Source organism: Chiloscyllium punctatum, chromosome 10, assembly GCF_047496795.1.
Source record: "Chiloscyllium punctatum isolate Juve2018m chromosome 10, sChiPun1.3, whole genome shotgun sequence".
NCBI classification, from domain to species: domain Eukaryota; kingdom Metazoa; phylum Chordata; class Chondrichthyes; order Orectolobiformes; family Hemiscylliidae; genus Chiloscyllium; species Chiloscyllium punctatum.
The window spans coordinates 83,619,828-83,634,755 of NC_092748.1; positions in this window are offsets into that span (position 1 = coordinate 83,619,828).

A 14,928-nucleotide genomic window follows, 5' to 3' on the forward strand; every position below is an offset into this window, starting at 1 on the left:
CTTCATGCTGTCCTCACAAACGACAAGATCCCTCTCTCGAGTGAATACTGAAGCAAAGTATTCATTAAGGACCTCCCTTACCTCCTCTAACTCGAGGCACAAGTTCCCTCCACTATCCTTGATTAGCCCTTGATCACTCTGGTCAACCTGTTGTTCTTCACATAAGTGCAGAAAGTCTTGGGGTTTTCCTTAATCCTACCCACCAAGGCATGTTCATGCCCTTTCTAGCTCTCCTAAATCCATTCTTCAGTTCCTCCCTGGCTGCCTTGCAACCCTCTAGAGCCTTGTCTGATCCTTGCTTCCTCAACTTTAAATAAACGTCCTATTGACTAGATGTTCCTTCACTTTACCATCCCTTCCTTGCCTCAGTGGGACAAACCTGTCCAGCACTTGCAGCAATGCTCCCTAAACAACCTCCACATTTCTGTCATCCATTTCCCTAATAATATCTGCTCCCAATTTATGCTCCAATGTTCTTGTCTAATAGCATTGTAATTTCCCCTCCCCCAGTTAAATACTTTCCCAAACCTCTGCTCCTGTCCCTCTCCATGACTATAGTAAAGGTCAGGAAGTTGTGATTCCTGTCACCAAAATGATGTCCCACTGAGAGATCTTTGATCTGACCTGGTTCTTTGCCAAGCACCAAAACCAACAATGCCTCCCCTCTAGTCGGCCTATCTACATATTGAGTCAGGAATCCTTCCTGGACACTCCTGACAAAATCTGCTCCATCCGAACTATTTGCACTAAGGAGGCTATGGACATTGAAATCACCCATGGGAACAACCCTGTTACTTCTGCACCTCTCCAAAATCTGTCTCCCAATTTGCTCCTTTCATATCTCTGTTGCGATGGGGTGGGTGGTGGTGGGGGGGGGGGAGGGGGGGTCTATAGAAGCGATTCCCAATGAAGCAATTGCTCCTTTCCTGTTTCTGACTTCCAACCATAATGATTCTGTAGACAAAACCTCCTCGACGACCTCCCTTTCTGCAGCTGTGATACTATCCCTGGGTGGCAATGCTATTCTCCCACCTCTTTTTATCTCCATTTCTATTCCTTTTGAAACATCTTAACTCTGGAACATCCAACAGCCATTCCTACCCCTGTAGTTTCTAAATCTCCATAATGGTCACAACATCGTAACTCCAAGTACTGATCCATGCTGTAAGTTCATCAGCCTTATTCCTGACATTTATTGTGTTAAAATACATACACTTCAACCCATTGTACTGACTACAACTTTGTCCTATCAATTGTCTATCCTTCTTCACAGACTCTCTGCATGTTCTGCTTGTTCACCAGCTACCCCATCCTCTGACCCGTAGTTCCGGTTCCCACCCCCTGCCAAATTAGTTTAAACTCTCCTGAAGAGCTATGGCAAACCTGCTGCCCAGGATTTTGGTACCCCTCCAGTCCAGGTAAACCAGTCCTCCTTCTGCAGGTCCTACTTTCCCAATGACCCACATATCTGAAGACCCCCTCCTACACCATCTTTGCGGCCACATGTTCAGATGTTGTCTATGTGGATGTTAGTAAAGCCTTTGACTATGTTTCCCATGATGGACTAATTAGGAAAATTAGATCACATGGTATTCAGAGAGAGCTTGCCAATTGGATACAAAGAAAATAAAAGATGGTGGTGGAGGGTTGATCTTTGGATTAGAAGCCTATGACCAACAGTGTTCCATGTGGATCCACTTTCATTTGTCATTTATCCAAATTGTTGGGATGAGAATTTAGGAGATATGGTTAGTACGTTGGCAGATGACTCCAAAATTGATGATGTAGTTGACAGTGAAGAAGGTTATCTAAGATTACAAATGAATCTTGACCAATGGGGCTAATGGTCTGAGGAGTGGCAGATGGAGTTTCATTTGGATAAATATGAGGTATTGCAGTTTCATAAAACAAACAATGGCAGGACTTATACAGTTAATGATAGAGCCCTGAGCAGTGTTGTTGGACAGAGACAATTAGGGGCTCAGGTACATAGCTTTTTGAAAGTTGCATCGCATGTAAACAAGGTGGTTAAGAAAGTTTACGTCCGCTTGCCTTCATGTGTCAGAGCATGAGTACAGGAGTTGGGACGTCATGTTGAGGTTGTACAGGACGTTGTTGAGGCCATCTTTAGAGTACTGTGTACAATTCAGGTTGCCCTGCTGTAGGAAGGATCCTATTAAGTTGTAGAGCGTTCAGAAAACATTTACCAGGATGTTGCTGAGACTAGAGGGTTTGAGTTATAAGGTTAGGCTGGGATTTTTTTTCACTGGAGCATAGGAGGTTTGAAGAAATCATGAGGGTCGTAGAAAAGATGACTAGCAAAGGACTTTTCCCTGGGGTTGGCGAGTTCGAAACTAGGGGGCATATTCTTAAACTGAGAAGTGAAATATTCAAAAGGGACCTAAGGGGTGACTTTTTCACACAGAGGGTGGTGCATTTGTGGAATGAACTGCCCGAGGAATTGGTAGATACAGGTACAGTTGCAACATTTAAAAGACATCTAGTTAGATAAATGAATAGGAAAGGTTTAGAGGAATATAGGTCAAATACAGGCCAGTGGGACTAGTTTAGTTTGGGAAACATTTTTGGCATCAATGATTTGGACTGAAGAATCTGTTTCCATGCTGTATGACTCTATGACCTGCAACTGGCACAGTTCCTCCATGGAAAAATGTTGTGCCAAATATATACATAGACCTCATCTGGCAGTATTTTTTCTCTCATAGTATCATCTTCAAAATCTCACCAATAATGAAAGTTAATTCTCACTTATTGGTTTTTTTCAATTGGAAAACAGCCCATATTGCAGGAGGTAAAGTTTCCCGAAGCTTAAAACTCTGAAACTCAGTTAGGAGGAATTTTACAAATCTTGTCATTTTTAGATTTTAAAATGAAACTAGAAAATCAATTTTAAACATCAGAAACTAGTATGTTGCTCTCTGGTCAGACCTTAGAAATCTGCAGCAAAATACTTCTTGTTTGTCCCCAACACTTCTCAACAGGAACTCTTCGAATGTGAGGTGTTTATCACAGTGAGACTTTGCAATTAACTGTAAAACTTGCACGTCTTTTCTATTTTCTGGGTCTGTAGATTGTGAAGGAGCAAAACTGGCGTTTAGTAGGTGATATGTGCTTCTTATCAGATGGGTGAGTTTAAAGACAGTTTAAGGGTTACTGCGGATTATATCTGCAATAAATGCTGTTGGTTGCTAATCTTATCAGATCGAATGGATCGGTTGGAGAGACAGTTAGGAGGAATGAGGAATTTGCAACAGCAACAGTATGTGATGGATGGCAGTTATAGGAAGGGGAGAAAGTCACATAGATGGGTTCACTCCAGGAAAGGTAAGAGAGGTAGGCAGCTAGTTCAGGAGTCTTCTGTAGCTATCCCCATTTCAAACAAGTATGCTGTTTTGGAAAATGTAGGGGGTGATGGATTCTCAAGGGAACGTAGCACGAACAGCCAAGTTTCTGGTATTGAGACTGGCTCTAACGCAACGAGGGGTATGTCGGGTTCCAAGAGATCAGTTGTGTTAGCGGATTCTCTAGTCCAAGGTACAGACAGACATTTCTGTCGCCAGCAGAGAAAAGGCAGAATGGTGTGTTGCTTCCCTGGTGCCAGGACCAAGGATGTCTCAGAGAGGGTGCAGAATGTTCTCAAGGGGGAGAGGCGCTAGCAAGAGGTCATTGTCCATATTAGAACCAACAACATAGGAAGGGAAAAGGTTGAGATTCTGAAGGGAGATTACAGAGAGTTAGGCAGGAATTTAAAAAGGAGGTCCTTGAGAGTAGTAATATCTGGATTACTCCCGGTGCTATGAGCTAGTGATGGCAGGAATAGGAGGATAGAGCAGATGAATGCATGGCTGAGGAGCTGGTGTATAGGAGAAGGATTCACATTTTTGGATCATTGGAATCTTTTTTGGGGTAGAAGTAACCGCTACAAGAAGGCGGATTGCACCTAAATTGGAAGGGGACTAATATACTAGCAGGGAAATTTGCTAGAGCTGCTCGGGAGGATTTAAACTCGTAAGGTGGGAGGGTGGGACCCAGGGAGATAGTGAGGAAAGAGACCCAGGGAGATAGTGAGGAAAGAGATCAATTTGAGACTGGTACAGTTGACAGCAGAAGAGAGTCAAACAGTCAGTGCAGGCAGGGACAAGGTAGGACTAATAAATTAAACTGCATTTATTTCAATGGAAGGGACCTAATGGAGAAGACAGATGAACTCAGGGCATGGTTAGGAACATGGGACTGGGATATCATAGCAATTACAGAAACATGGCTCAGGGATGGGCAGGACTGGCAGCTTAATGTTGCAGGATACAAATGCTACAGGAAGGATAGAAAAGGAGGCAAGAGAGGAGAAGCAGTGGCGTTTTTGATAAGGGATAGCATTAGAGCTGTGCTGAGGGAGGATATTCCTGGAAATACATCCAGGGATGTTATTTGGGTGGAACTGAGAAATAAGAAAGGGATGATCACCTTATTGGGATTGTATTATAGATCCCCCAATAGTCAGAGGGAAATTGAGAAACAAACTTGTAAGGAGATCTCAGCTATCTGTAAGAATAATAGAGTGGTTATGGCAGGGGATTTTAACTTTCTAAACGTAGGCAGGGACTGCCATTGTGTTCAGGGTTTAGATGGAGTGGAATTTGTTAAGTGCGCACAAGAAAATTTTCTGATTCAGTACCTGGATGCATCTACTAGAGAAGATGCAAAACTTGACCTACTCTTGGGAAATAAAGCAGGGCAGGTGACTGAGGTGTCAGTGGGGGAGCACTTTGGGGCCAGCGACCATACTTCTATTAGATTGAAAATAGTGATGGAAAAGGATAGACCAGATCTAAAAGTTGAAGTTCTAAATTGGAGAAAAGTCAATTTTGATGGTATTAGGCAAGAACTTTCAAAAGCTGATTGGGGGCAGATGTTCGCAGGTAAAGGGACGGCTAGAAAATGGGAAGCCTTCAGGAATGAGATAACGAGATTCCAGAGAAAGTATATTCCTGTTAGGTTGCAAGGAAAGGCTGGTAGGTATAGGGAATGCTGGATCACTAAAGAAATTGAGGTATTGGTTAAGAAAAAGAAGGAAGCATATATAAGGTATAGACAGGATAGATCGAGTGAATCCTTAGAAGAGTATAAAGACAGTAGGAGTATACTTAGAGAAATCAGGAGGGCAAAAAGGGGACATGAGATATCTTTGGCAAATAGAATCAAGGAGAATCCAAAGGGTATTGACAAATACATTAAGGACAAATGGGTAACTACGGAGAGAATAGGGCCTGTCAAAGATCAACAAGCCGGCCTTTGTGTGGAGCCGCAGAAAATGGGGGAGACATGAAATGAATATTTTGCATCAGTATTTACTGTGGAAAAGGATAAGGAAGGTATAGAATGTAGGGAAATAGATGGTGACACCTTGCAAAATTGCAAAGTGCTGGATGTCTTGGAACACCTAAAAGTGGATAAATCCACAGGACCTGATCAGGTGTACCCTAGTACTCTGTGGGAGGCTAGAGAAGTGATTGCTGGGCCTCTTGCTGAGATACTTGTATCATCGATAGTCAGTTGAGGTGCCGGAAACTGGAGATTGGCTAACGTGGTGCCACTGTTTAAGAAGGGAGTTAAGGACAAGCCAGGGAACTATAGACCAGTGAGCCTGACGTCTGTGGTGGGCAAGTTGTTGGAGGGTATCTGGAGGGTCAGGATGTACATGTATTTGGAAAATCAAGGACTGATTAGGGATAGTCAACATGGCTTTGTGCATGGGAAATCATGTCTCACAAACTTGATTGAGTTTTTTGAAGAAGTAACAAAGAAGATTGATGAGGGCAAAGCAGTAGATGTGATCTATATGGACTTCAGTAAGGCGTTCATCAAGGTTCTCCATGGGAGACTGATTAGCAAAGTTAGATTCCACCGAACACAGGGAGAACTAGCCATTTGGATACAGAACTGGCTCAAAGGTAGAAGACAGAGGATGGTGGTGGAGGGTTGTTTTTCAGTCTGGAGGCCTGTGACAAGTGGAGTGACCAGTGGAGTGCCACAAGTGCTAGGTCCTCTACTTTTTGTCATTTACATAAATGATTTGGATGTGAGCCTAAGAGGTGTTGTTAGTAAGTTTGTAGATGACACCAAAATTGGAGGTGTAGTGGACAGCGAAGAGGGTTACCTCAGATTACAACAGGATCTTGACCAGATGGGCCAATGGGCTGAGATATGGCAAATGGAGTTTAATTCAGATAAATGTGAGGTGCTGCATTTTGGGAAAGCAAATCTTAGCAGGACTTATATACGCTTAATGGTAAGGTCCTCGGGAGTGTTGCTGAACAAAGAAACCTTGGAGTGCAGGTTCGTAGCTCCTTGAAAGTGGAGTTGTAGTTAGGTAGGATAGTGAAGAAGGCGTTTGGTATGCTTTCTTTTATTGGTCAGGGTATTGAGTACAGGAGTTGGAAGGTCATGTTGCGGCTGTTTCAGACTTTGGTTAGGCCACTGTTGGAATATTGCGTGCAATTCTGGTCTCCTTCCTATCGGAAAGATGTTGTGAAACTTGAAAGGGTTCAGAAAAGATTTACATGGATGTTGCCAAGTTGGAGAATCTGAACTATAGGGAGAGGCTGAACAGGCTGGGTTGTTTTCCCTGGAGCGTCGGAGGCTGAGGGGTGACCTTATAGAGGTTTACAAAATCATGAGGGGCATGGATAGGATAAATAGACAAAGTCTTTTTCCTAGAGTGGGGGAGTCCAGAACTAGAGGGCATAGGTTTAGGGTGAGAGGGGAAAGATATGAAAGGGCAACGTTTTCACACAGATGGTTGTACGTGTATGGAATGAGCTTCCAGAGGAAGTGGTGGAGGCTGGTACAATTGCAACATTTAAGAGGCATTTGAGTAAGGGTTTGGAGGGATATGGGCTGGGTGCTGACATGTGGGACTAGATTGAGTTGGGATATCTGGTTGGCATGGACGGGTTGGACCGAAGGGTCTGTTTCCATGCTATACATCTCTATGACTCTATGACCATGAATGCTGCTTTTTTATTTCTCAGATAACCTGAAATGAAAGATTTTCTAATTCACAGTAGTTTGTTTCCTATTCATTTGCGGGATGAGGGCAGTTAAGAGTCAACCACATTGCAGTGGGTCTGGAGTCACACGTAAGCCAGACTGCGCAGTTTCTGTCTGTAAAGGACATTAGTCACCCAGATGGGTATTTCCCAACTTTTAATTCCAGATTTTTATTGAAGTCAAATTCCACCATCTGCTTTGGCAGGATTTGAACCCAGGTTCCCAGAACGTTACCTGTGTCCGAGATTAACAGTTCAGTGATAATATTACAAGGCTATTGCCTCCCCCGTTGGAAATGTACATGTGAGATGTTACATCATTTATGTCGTCTGAGGGAATCTGTGTCTTTAAAATTAAGTTGTATATTTTTAGGAAGAGTTTAACTCAAACAGCATTACTAAAGGAAACAAAAAGGGAACTGGGGGAGTCATTGACATCATAGAAATGACGCTGGACTAATCATTAACCCAAGACTGATGTCCTGAGGACATGGGTTCAAATCGGGCCATAATGAAATTTGAATTCAATGAAAAAAAAAGACTGAATGAAAAGCTGTCCTCACAGCAAACACTGTAACCACTGTTGACTGTCAGTTCACTAATATCGTCCTTATCTGGTTCAGTTTATATGTAACTCCAGACCCACACTCGTGTGGCTGATTCATTACTGCATTGTGAACAATTAGAATCATAGAATCCCTACAGCGCGTAAGCAGACTATTTGGTCTGTTAGGTATGCATTGACCTTCCAAAGAGTATACCACCCAGACCGAGCCCCCTCTACCCTATCCCCTTAACCCTGCATTAATCCACCTTGCCCACACATCCCTGGATATTATGGGGTAATTTACCATGGCCAATCCACCTAATCTGCACATCTCCCTTTGGATTGTGGGAGGAAACTGGAGCACCAGGAGGAAACAAAAGCAGACATGGGGGAAAACACAAACGCAACATAGATATTTGCCAGAGGATGGAATTGAATCTGGGTTCCTGGCGCTGTGAGGCAGCAGTGCTAACCGCTGAGTAACTGTGCCGCTCCAAATTAGGGATGGGTAATTAATACTGGTCTGGCCAGTGATGCCCACATTCCATGAATGGCTTTTAAAAAAAAACAGGGCAATATTAAAAAAAGTTAACCTTCCAGGTGACAAAACCAAATTGACATCTGGAAACCAAAACCTCCAACATACTGAAATTGGCTGAAAGATGTATAAAGACACACATCAGTCCAATATGGACAGTGTAAATAGATGAGTCCACTGGTGTGGTACAATCAATTGATGATGACTGGAGAAGGCAGTAACCTGATCAAGCAGCTAAGAATGAGGTGCTGCAGCTGTTCCTGTTACTGAAAGATAACATTGCTGGTTCTATGTTATCCAGACAGAGTTGAGAAGGTTATGCAGATTTGTGTCAGATGTGGTGAAAACCATGGCTGTAGATCTTGGTGGACAGTGCTATTGGCTAGGCATGAGGTTGGCACCTAGAAGGAAGAAGCTGAAATTCTTTTGGAATGAAGACTGATTTAGAGATACTTTGTGACTGAGAGTGATCACATTTGGAATGGACTGAATCTGAATCGGTTCATAAGATCTGTTTATGTTTGCACTTGTCATTTAATGTGTAACTTATACCTTCTGTTCTACCACATTTTTTTGTAAATTCACTCGTGGGATATGGATGCCTTTGGCTGGCCAGAATTTATTGGCTATCCTCAGTTGCCCTTGAGAAGGTGGTAGTGTGCTGTCTTCTTGACCTGCTAGTGTCCGTGAGCTGTAGGTAGACTCACAATGTCCTTGGGAAGGGAATTCTAAGAATTTGACCCAGCGACAGTGAAGGAACAGTGATATTTTTCCAAGTCAGGATGGTAAGTGGCTTGGAGAGGAACTTACCGATGCTCCCATGCATGTATTGCTCTTGTCCTTCTAGATGGAAGTTGTTGTGGATTTGGAACCTGGTGTCTAAGGAGCTCTGGCAAATTTCTTCACTGTACCTTGGAGACAGTACACACTGCTACTACTGACCACTGGTGGTGAAGGGAGTCGATGGTTGTGTTGTTGGTGCCTGTCAAGTGGGCTGCATTGTTCTGGATAGTGTCAAACTTCTTGAGTGTTGCTGAAGCTGCATCCATCCAGGCAGGTGGGAGTACTCCATCATGCGCTTTGTAGATGGTGGACAGGCTTTTGGGAACCAGAGGTGAGTTCATTGCTGCAGAATTCCTGGCCTCTGACCTATTCTTGCAGCCACTGTATTTCCAGTATTTCACGTCCAGATGAGTTTCTGGCCAATGGTAACCCCCCCCCCAGCATATTGGTAGTTGGGAGTCAGTGATGATAACACTATTGAGTGTCAAGTTGTGGTAGTTAGATTGTCTCTTACTGGAGATGGTCATTGCCTGGCATTTGTGTGGTACAAATGTTATATCCCACTTGTGAGCCCAACCCTAGATATTGTCCAGATTTTGTTATACTTGAACATGAATTGGTTCAATATCTGAGGAATTGCAAATGATGCTGAACATCATGCAATCAGCAAACATACCCACTTCTGACCTTATGATAGAGGGAAGGTAATTGATGAAGCTGCTAAAGATGGTTGGGCCTGGGACATGACCCTGAGGAACCCTTGCAGAGAGGATCTGAAGCTGAGATGGCTCAACTTCAACTGTCACAGTCATCTTTCCATGTGCCAGGTAAGACCAGCAGAGAGTTTGCCAATCTGTGAATTAATTCTGCCTAACTCATGTCAATTCTGAATGTTAAGAGTATAGGATAGATAATATTTTGTGTGATGCAGTCGGGAGCAATGTGAGGCCCTTCAGGTTGCAGTCATCTTAATCATTTCGTTTTACACGTCGCATGCAATGTCCAACTGTGCAGGGTTCAAATGGTCATTGCAGGTTGAAGAAAGTCATCTCCATGAAGTCAAATAAATTACAGGAAACCTTAAAAAGTGACATCTGCAAGTCACTAAACACAAAAATACTGTAACGTCTCATAGGCTGCACAGAGCATGGAACTGCTTCCCTCTCACGTTAAACTATGGGAATTCCCCATCATGCTCTTATATGTAATGTGACCTATTTCGTGTGATATAGGGCTGGGGGAACCTGATCTCTGTACTCATTCAGAATTTACAATCTCTCAGTGTCCCTTTGTGAAAGGACTGGAACTGCATTCATCAGAATGACATCCTTTATTAAAGTTCCATGTAGAAACTTTTCACAGATCTATTCCAAGTGTTGGAGTGAGACTTATGACATGAAGGAGTTGGTGGTGATTCTTGTCCAGTGGCAGTCAAAGTGACAACTGCATAGAGACTTTATGGAACTGACTCCTTCTAAGGATTCACTGGAATCTATCAGTCCTCAACTCACATATGTATTAATGGTGTTACCGATGTAATTTATGCCAGATCATGCTGATTCATCTCGTTTCCCAATGCTGCAGCTCAGGCAGTAGGTATTGGCAACATCGCTGGCTTCCCTAACGTGCAAGATGTGGTTAAATGTACGCACATTTATTGAAAGGTCCATATTATAATGCAGCTGTGCTCATTAATAGAAAAGAGTTCCATTCCATCAACGTACGAGATAGCTGTGAACATTAGAACTGTAAAGGCCGCGTCTTCTAAAAAATGTTCCTGTATTTTGCATTGTGGACGAAAATGTGAAAAGGACTGTTTTTAAAATCAAGGAATGTGGAAAAGATTACTGCACTTCTTAAAAGCAAGTTACCTGAAACTCATTGTAAGCATTGACTTATTGTAGTACGATGGGAAATGGCTAAGGATGGGTAAGCTGTGTGGCTTGGTGCTTGAACAGTTATGGTTGCAGAAAATGTGCACATGCTTGTGTGATGAAATGTCAGGCATGCCAACAATGTACCCTGAGCAGCATTGGTCTGTGATTGCTGCCCCACTCGGTGCACAGCGAAGATCAATTCTGGACTCCCAACAATTGACTGGCTGCAAATCTGGCTTCAAAGATGGCTGTGGCACCAGGGATCCTGGAATATTTTGGCAGAGGTGAGAACATCTGCCTGAAATGAGTTGGAGAATAGAATGAATAGAGCACCATAGGGCTGTGATGTAGAGTTAGTGAGATAAATTTGGATTGATTGCAGAATAAAACTCACTAATCCTCCTAGAGAGAAACCTTCCATGGAACTCACCAAAGCATAACATTTTTTCCAGTAAGATTCAGCTCTATGTGTCTTAAAATCCCCTCATCATGATGTTCTTGACAAATGGTACATATCCAAAAGACCAAACAACATTGCAGACTCTGAATCAGTCCTCACTAATATAATAATCTTCAAATAAAGGAAGCAAACATACATAAATTAAGAATGAGAGAATTGTTTAATGATGGAACTCCATTGAGTAACAGCATATAAACTCCAGTTTGTCCAAATTAAATGACAGAAGTACAATATCAAATAACACTTATTGACGTTGATTTTAACAGTTTAAAGTCCAGTGAGAATGAAGTGTGGGGAGGTTAAGATAAAGGACAGTCCAATCATCTAGCCTGATGCTACATTTCTCCCACTCAACATCTTATCCAACCAACTTTGAAGTCAGAATAGGCTCTTCCTCTCGGTAAATGAGGGCCTAATTTGAATTTAAAAACATTTATTATTAATCTCTTTGATGCTGCAACATGATTTTCGAGGCAACTTATGATGAAATCCAGGCACATGGTGGGACAAACCTGAAAGGAAGTGTCAAGAAAGGTGGGGGTCGAGGATGTGGTGCTGGAAAAGTGCAGCAGGTCAGGCAGCACCCGAGAAGCAGGAGAATTGACGTTTCTGGCATAAGTCCTTCATCAGGACACTCCAAAATATGTTTAAAAAATAAAGTTTTCTATTAATTACTTGTGACAAGGTGAGTAGAGATACACTGCTGGAATCCCTCAAGGATTCTTCATCCACATCTCTAACAGTTTTTTCTTTACCTCCAGGAAATGGTATCAGTTGTTAAAGCGTTTTCTCAGTGCAAATGTTATGGTGATGCTCTCCATTTAGTCCCGAAACTTCCGACTTGATGTCTGTTCCCACCTGCTATTACTAATGTCAGTCCTGTCAGAATCAGAGAGAGGTTATCCTGGATTCTTTTAAAAAGACGCAAGTTAAATTTTTCCTGTTGCTTGTTCCCGTCCTGTTCAAAATGCATCTTGCAGAAAACAATAGCCATTGGAGGGGATTTGAACTACCCAAAAGAAGCATGCCTTGGATTGTTTGGAATTAAAAACATTAGAATTTTGTCCTATTGGATTAATTAAAATTAGATTTCCATTATTGGAGCATGTGGAAAAGGATTATCTTCAAAACTTTTCTTTTATAACCAGTAAATGGCAGAAATTTCTACCAATCGTACTTTAGCAACATTATTATTGAGTCAATTTCATTGTTAGCAAATTAATTTCCTCTGCTTGAAGTGTTGCTATTTAGAGTGAGTGTTCTTTGACATTTGGAGAGAGAGTAAACATGTAAAGAAATCCAGCAAATAAAGTTTTAACTTCCTTGCAAATGAATCTGGTTTACTGGCAACAGCAACAATAATGACTTCTATTTATGTAGCAGCTTTAACATAAGATAACCTTCCATGGCATTTAACAGGAATATTTTGAAGATTCCTGCAGAATTTACTTCTACTGCTCTTTCAGGTTGTATTTGCCAGATCATAACAAGCCGTAAGTGGAAAAAAAATTCTTGCTAGTTCTTTTACCAATCACTTTAAATTTGCAATCTCTGCTTAACAAACCCACTTGCTACAGGAAACATTTGCACCGTTCAAGCATTCCTAATTTTGAAATATTGTATTAGATTTCTGCTTAAATTCCTCTACTATCAGATGAAAAATCCTAGAATTTGGGAGTAATCAGCTGTGGCCCTACCATATCATCCTTCTCAGCAATCTCGGATGCAGTCGATAACACACTACCATCACCATCTGATGTCTCCATGGACACCTCTAGATCTGCCATCATTTAATTCCCTCCTGATAGTTTAAACATAAACATTCAGTTTCACTTATCTCCACATCTGATCCACAACTGGTTATTGTGAGGGTGGAAGACCAAGTACAGTAGTTGGCTAGCCAACAAGCTTTTCCAAATACTCCAGGCCAGCTTTGCTGAAAGTAAGAACTGAAAATGTGAAAAACAAACTTGTTGCAGATCTTGTTGTGTTGTCTTGTGACAAATTTTAAAACTATAGGAGACAGCTTGCAAGGTGTACTCAGTGGGAGTATTTAGGTGGGTAGAAAAGTGTTTTCAGATAATATTCATTTCAAAATGGGAACCACCTCCAAACCAATTGCATTTTATGACACCTTATAAAATTAGTAATCAAGATCTCATGACCTTAACTTTCAGTTCAATCACTAGCATTTTAAGTTTAACAGTGTAACCTTTTGACCCACTGCATCATCTCTGACATTGTTCCACAGTATCTGACAATTACTATTCGCACTCACTACCTCTGCCACTTCCTTTGTGGCTAAGGAGACTGTTTTGCTGGATGGTTTCGATTTTCCATCTTTTAGGATGACATGGTAATGCTTGCGCATATTTCAGTGGGCTACACTCAGAGTCGTTAGAGCATTCAATACTTAAAAGTATTTTAGCAAATATTTAAATAATTGTAACACTTTGAAATGGGGGAAAAGTTTAAATTACTTACCTTAAAGCAAGCTGCTGTCTGACCTAATAGGCATTCCCAGCTCTTCAAGTATCATAGGGACCACAAACCCACATCACTAGGCTGCACAAGAGGGTCGCCTGGCTTGCTGCACTGGAGGCAAGTAGGGGATGTTTGAGCAAAGTGAGAAGATCAGTGGCTATTTTTCTTTCCTGACATTGACCTGAAGGTATGTATTTGGACACTACGTTTAACGTAATGAAGCATCCCAAGCATTTCACAAGAGTATTATAAATCAAATTTTTGCTAGACTTAATATTGGACCAAGCATTATAAAGAGAAGTGAGTCGGTGAGCAAAAGTTTGGTCAAAGAGATAAAATATATGGAGCATCTTAAAGGAGGAAAGTGAGATGATAACTCACTCAGAGGATAACTTTATGGAGGGAATTCCAAAGCTGCATGCCCAGGCAGTTGCAAGTTTGCCTTTCAGTGTGCAGGTGATCAAAATTAGAAGAGGCCAGAGTTTGAGGAACTTAGCTATCTTGGAGGATTGTGGGACTGCAAGATATTGCAAAGGTAGCAAGGGATGCAACCATACAAAAATTTGAACACAGCAATGAGAGTATTAAAATTCAGGCATTGTTAAAGCTAATGTTGTAGTCAGGTACGTTAGTGATGGGTAGAAGGCAATGACCTATTACCTTTCATCAGTGCCTTAGCTGTGGCCTCCATCTGTGTCCTGTGGCCATCACTACTCAGTTTGCCAATCTGAAAATGTCCTACTGATTCTGACTCTCAGACCTCTACCCATGCTTATATTTTGCTTCCAACACATAAGCACTTATCTTCTGTCGTCACCTTTTACATGGCACCTTTTCAAATGTCCTTTGGAAATTTACATGCATTACATCTGCCACTTTCACTTTGTACACCCAGTTTACTACATCCTCAAAGACCTCTTAAGAAATTTATCAATACTGATTACACTTACACACAACTATGATGATGTTACTTGATTGTATTATGATTTTCTAAATGTCCTGCTCCTATCAATTTAATAATCAGTACTCTTTAGATAACCATTATTTTGTTTCGTGCACACACCGAGTATTTGAGTATGAGACAAATTGGTTGAGGAGAAGGCAAGGTCAAGAAATGTCTTCAGGCTTAGACTTCTTTAGAATGCTGTTTAGATCAGAATGGTGCTGAA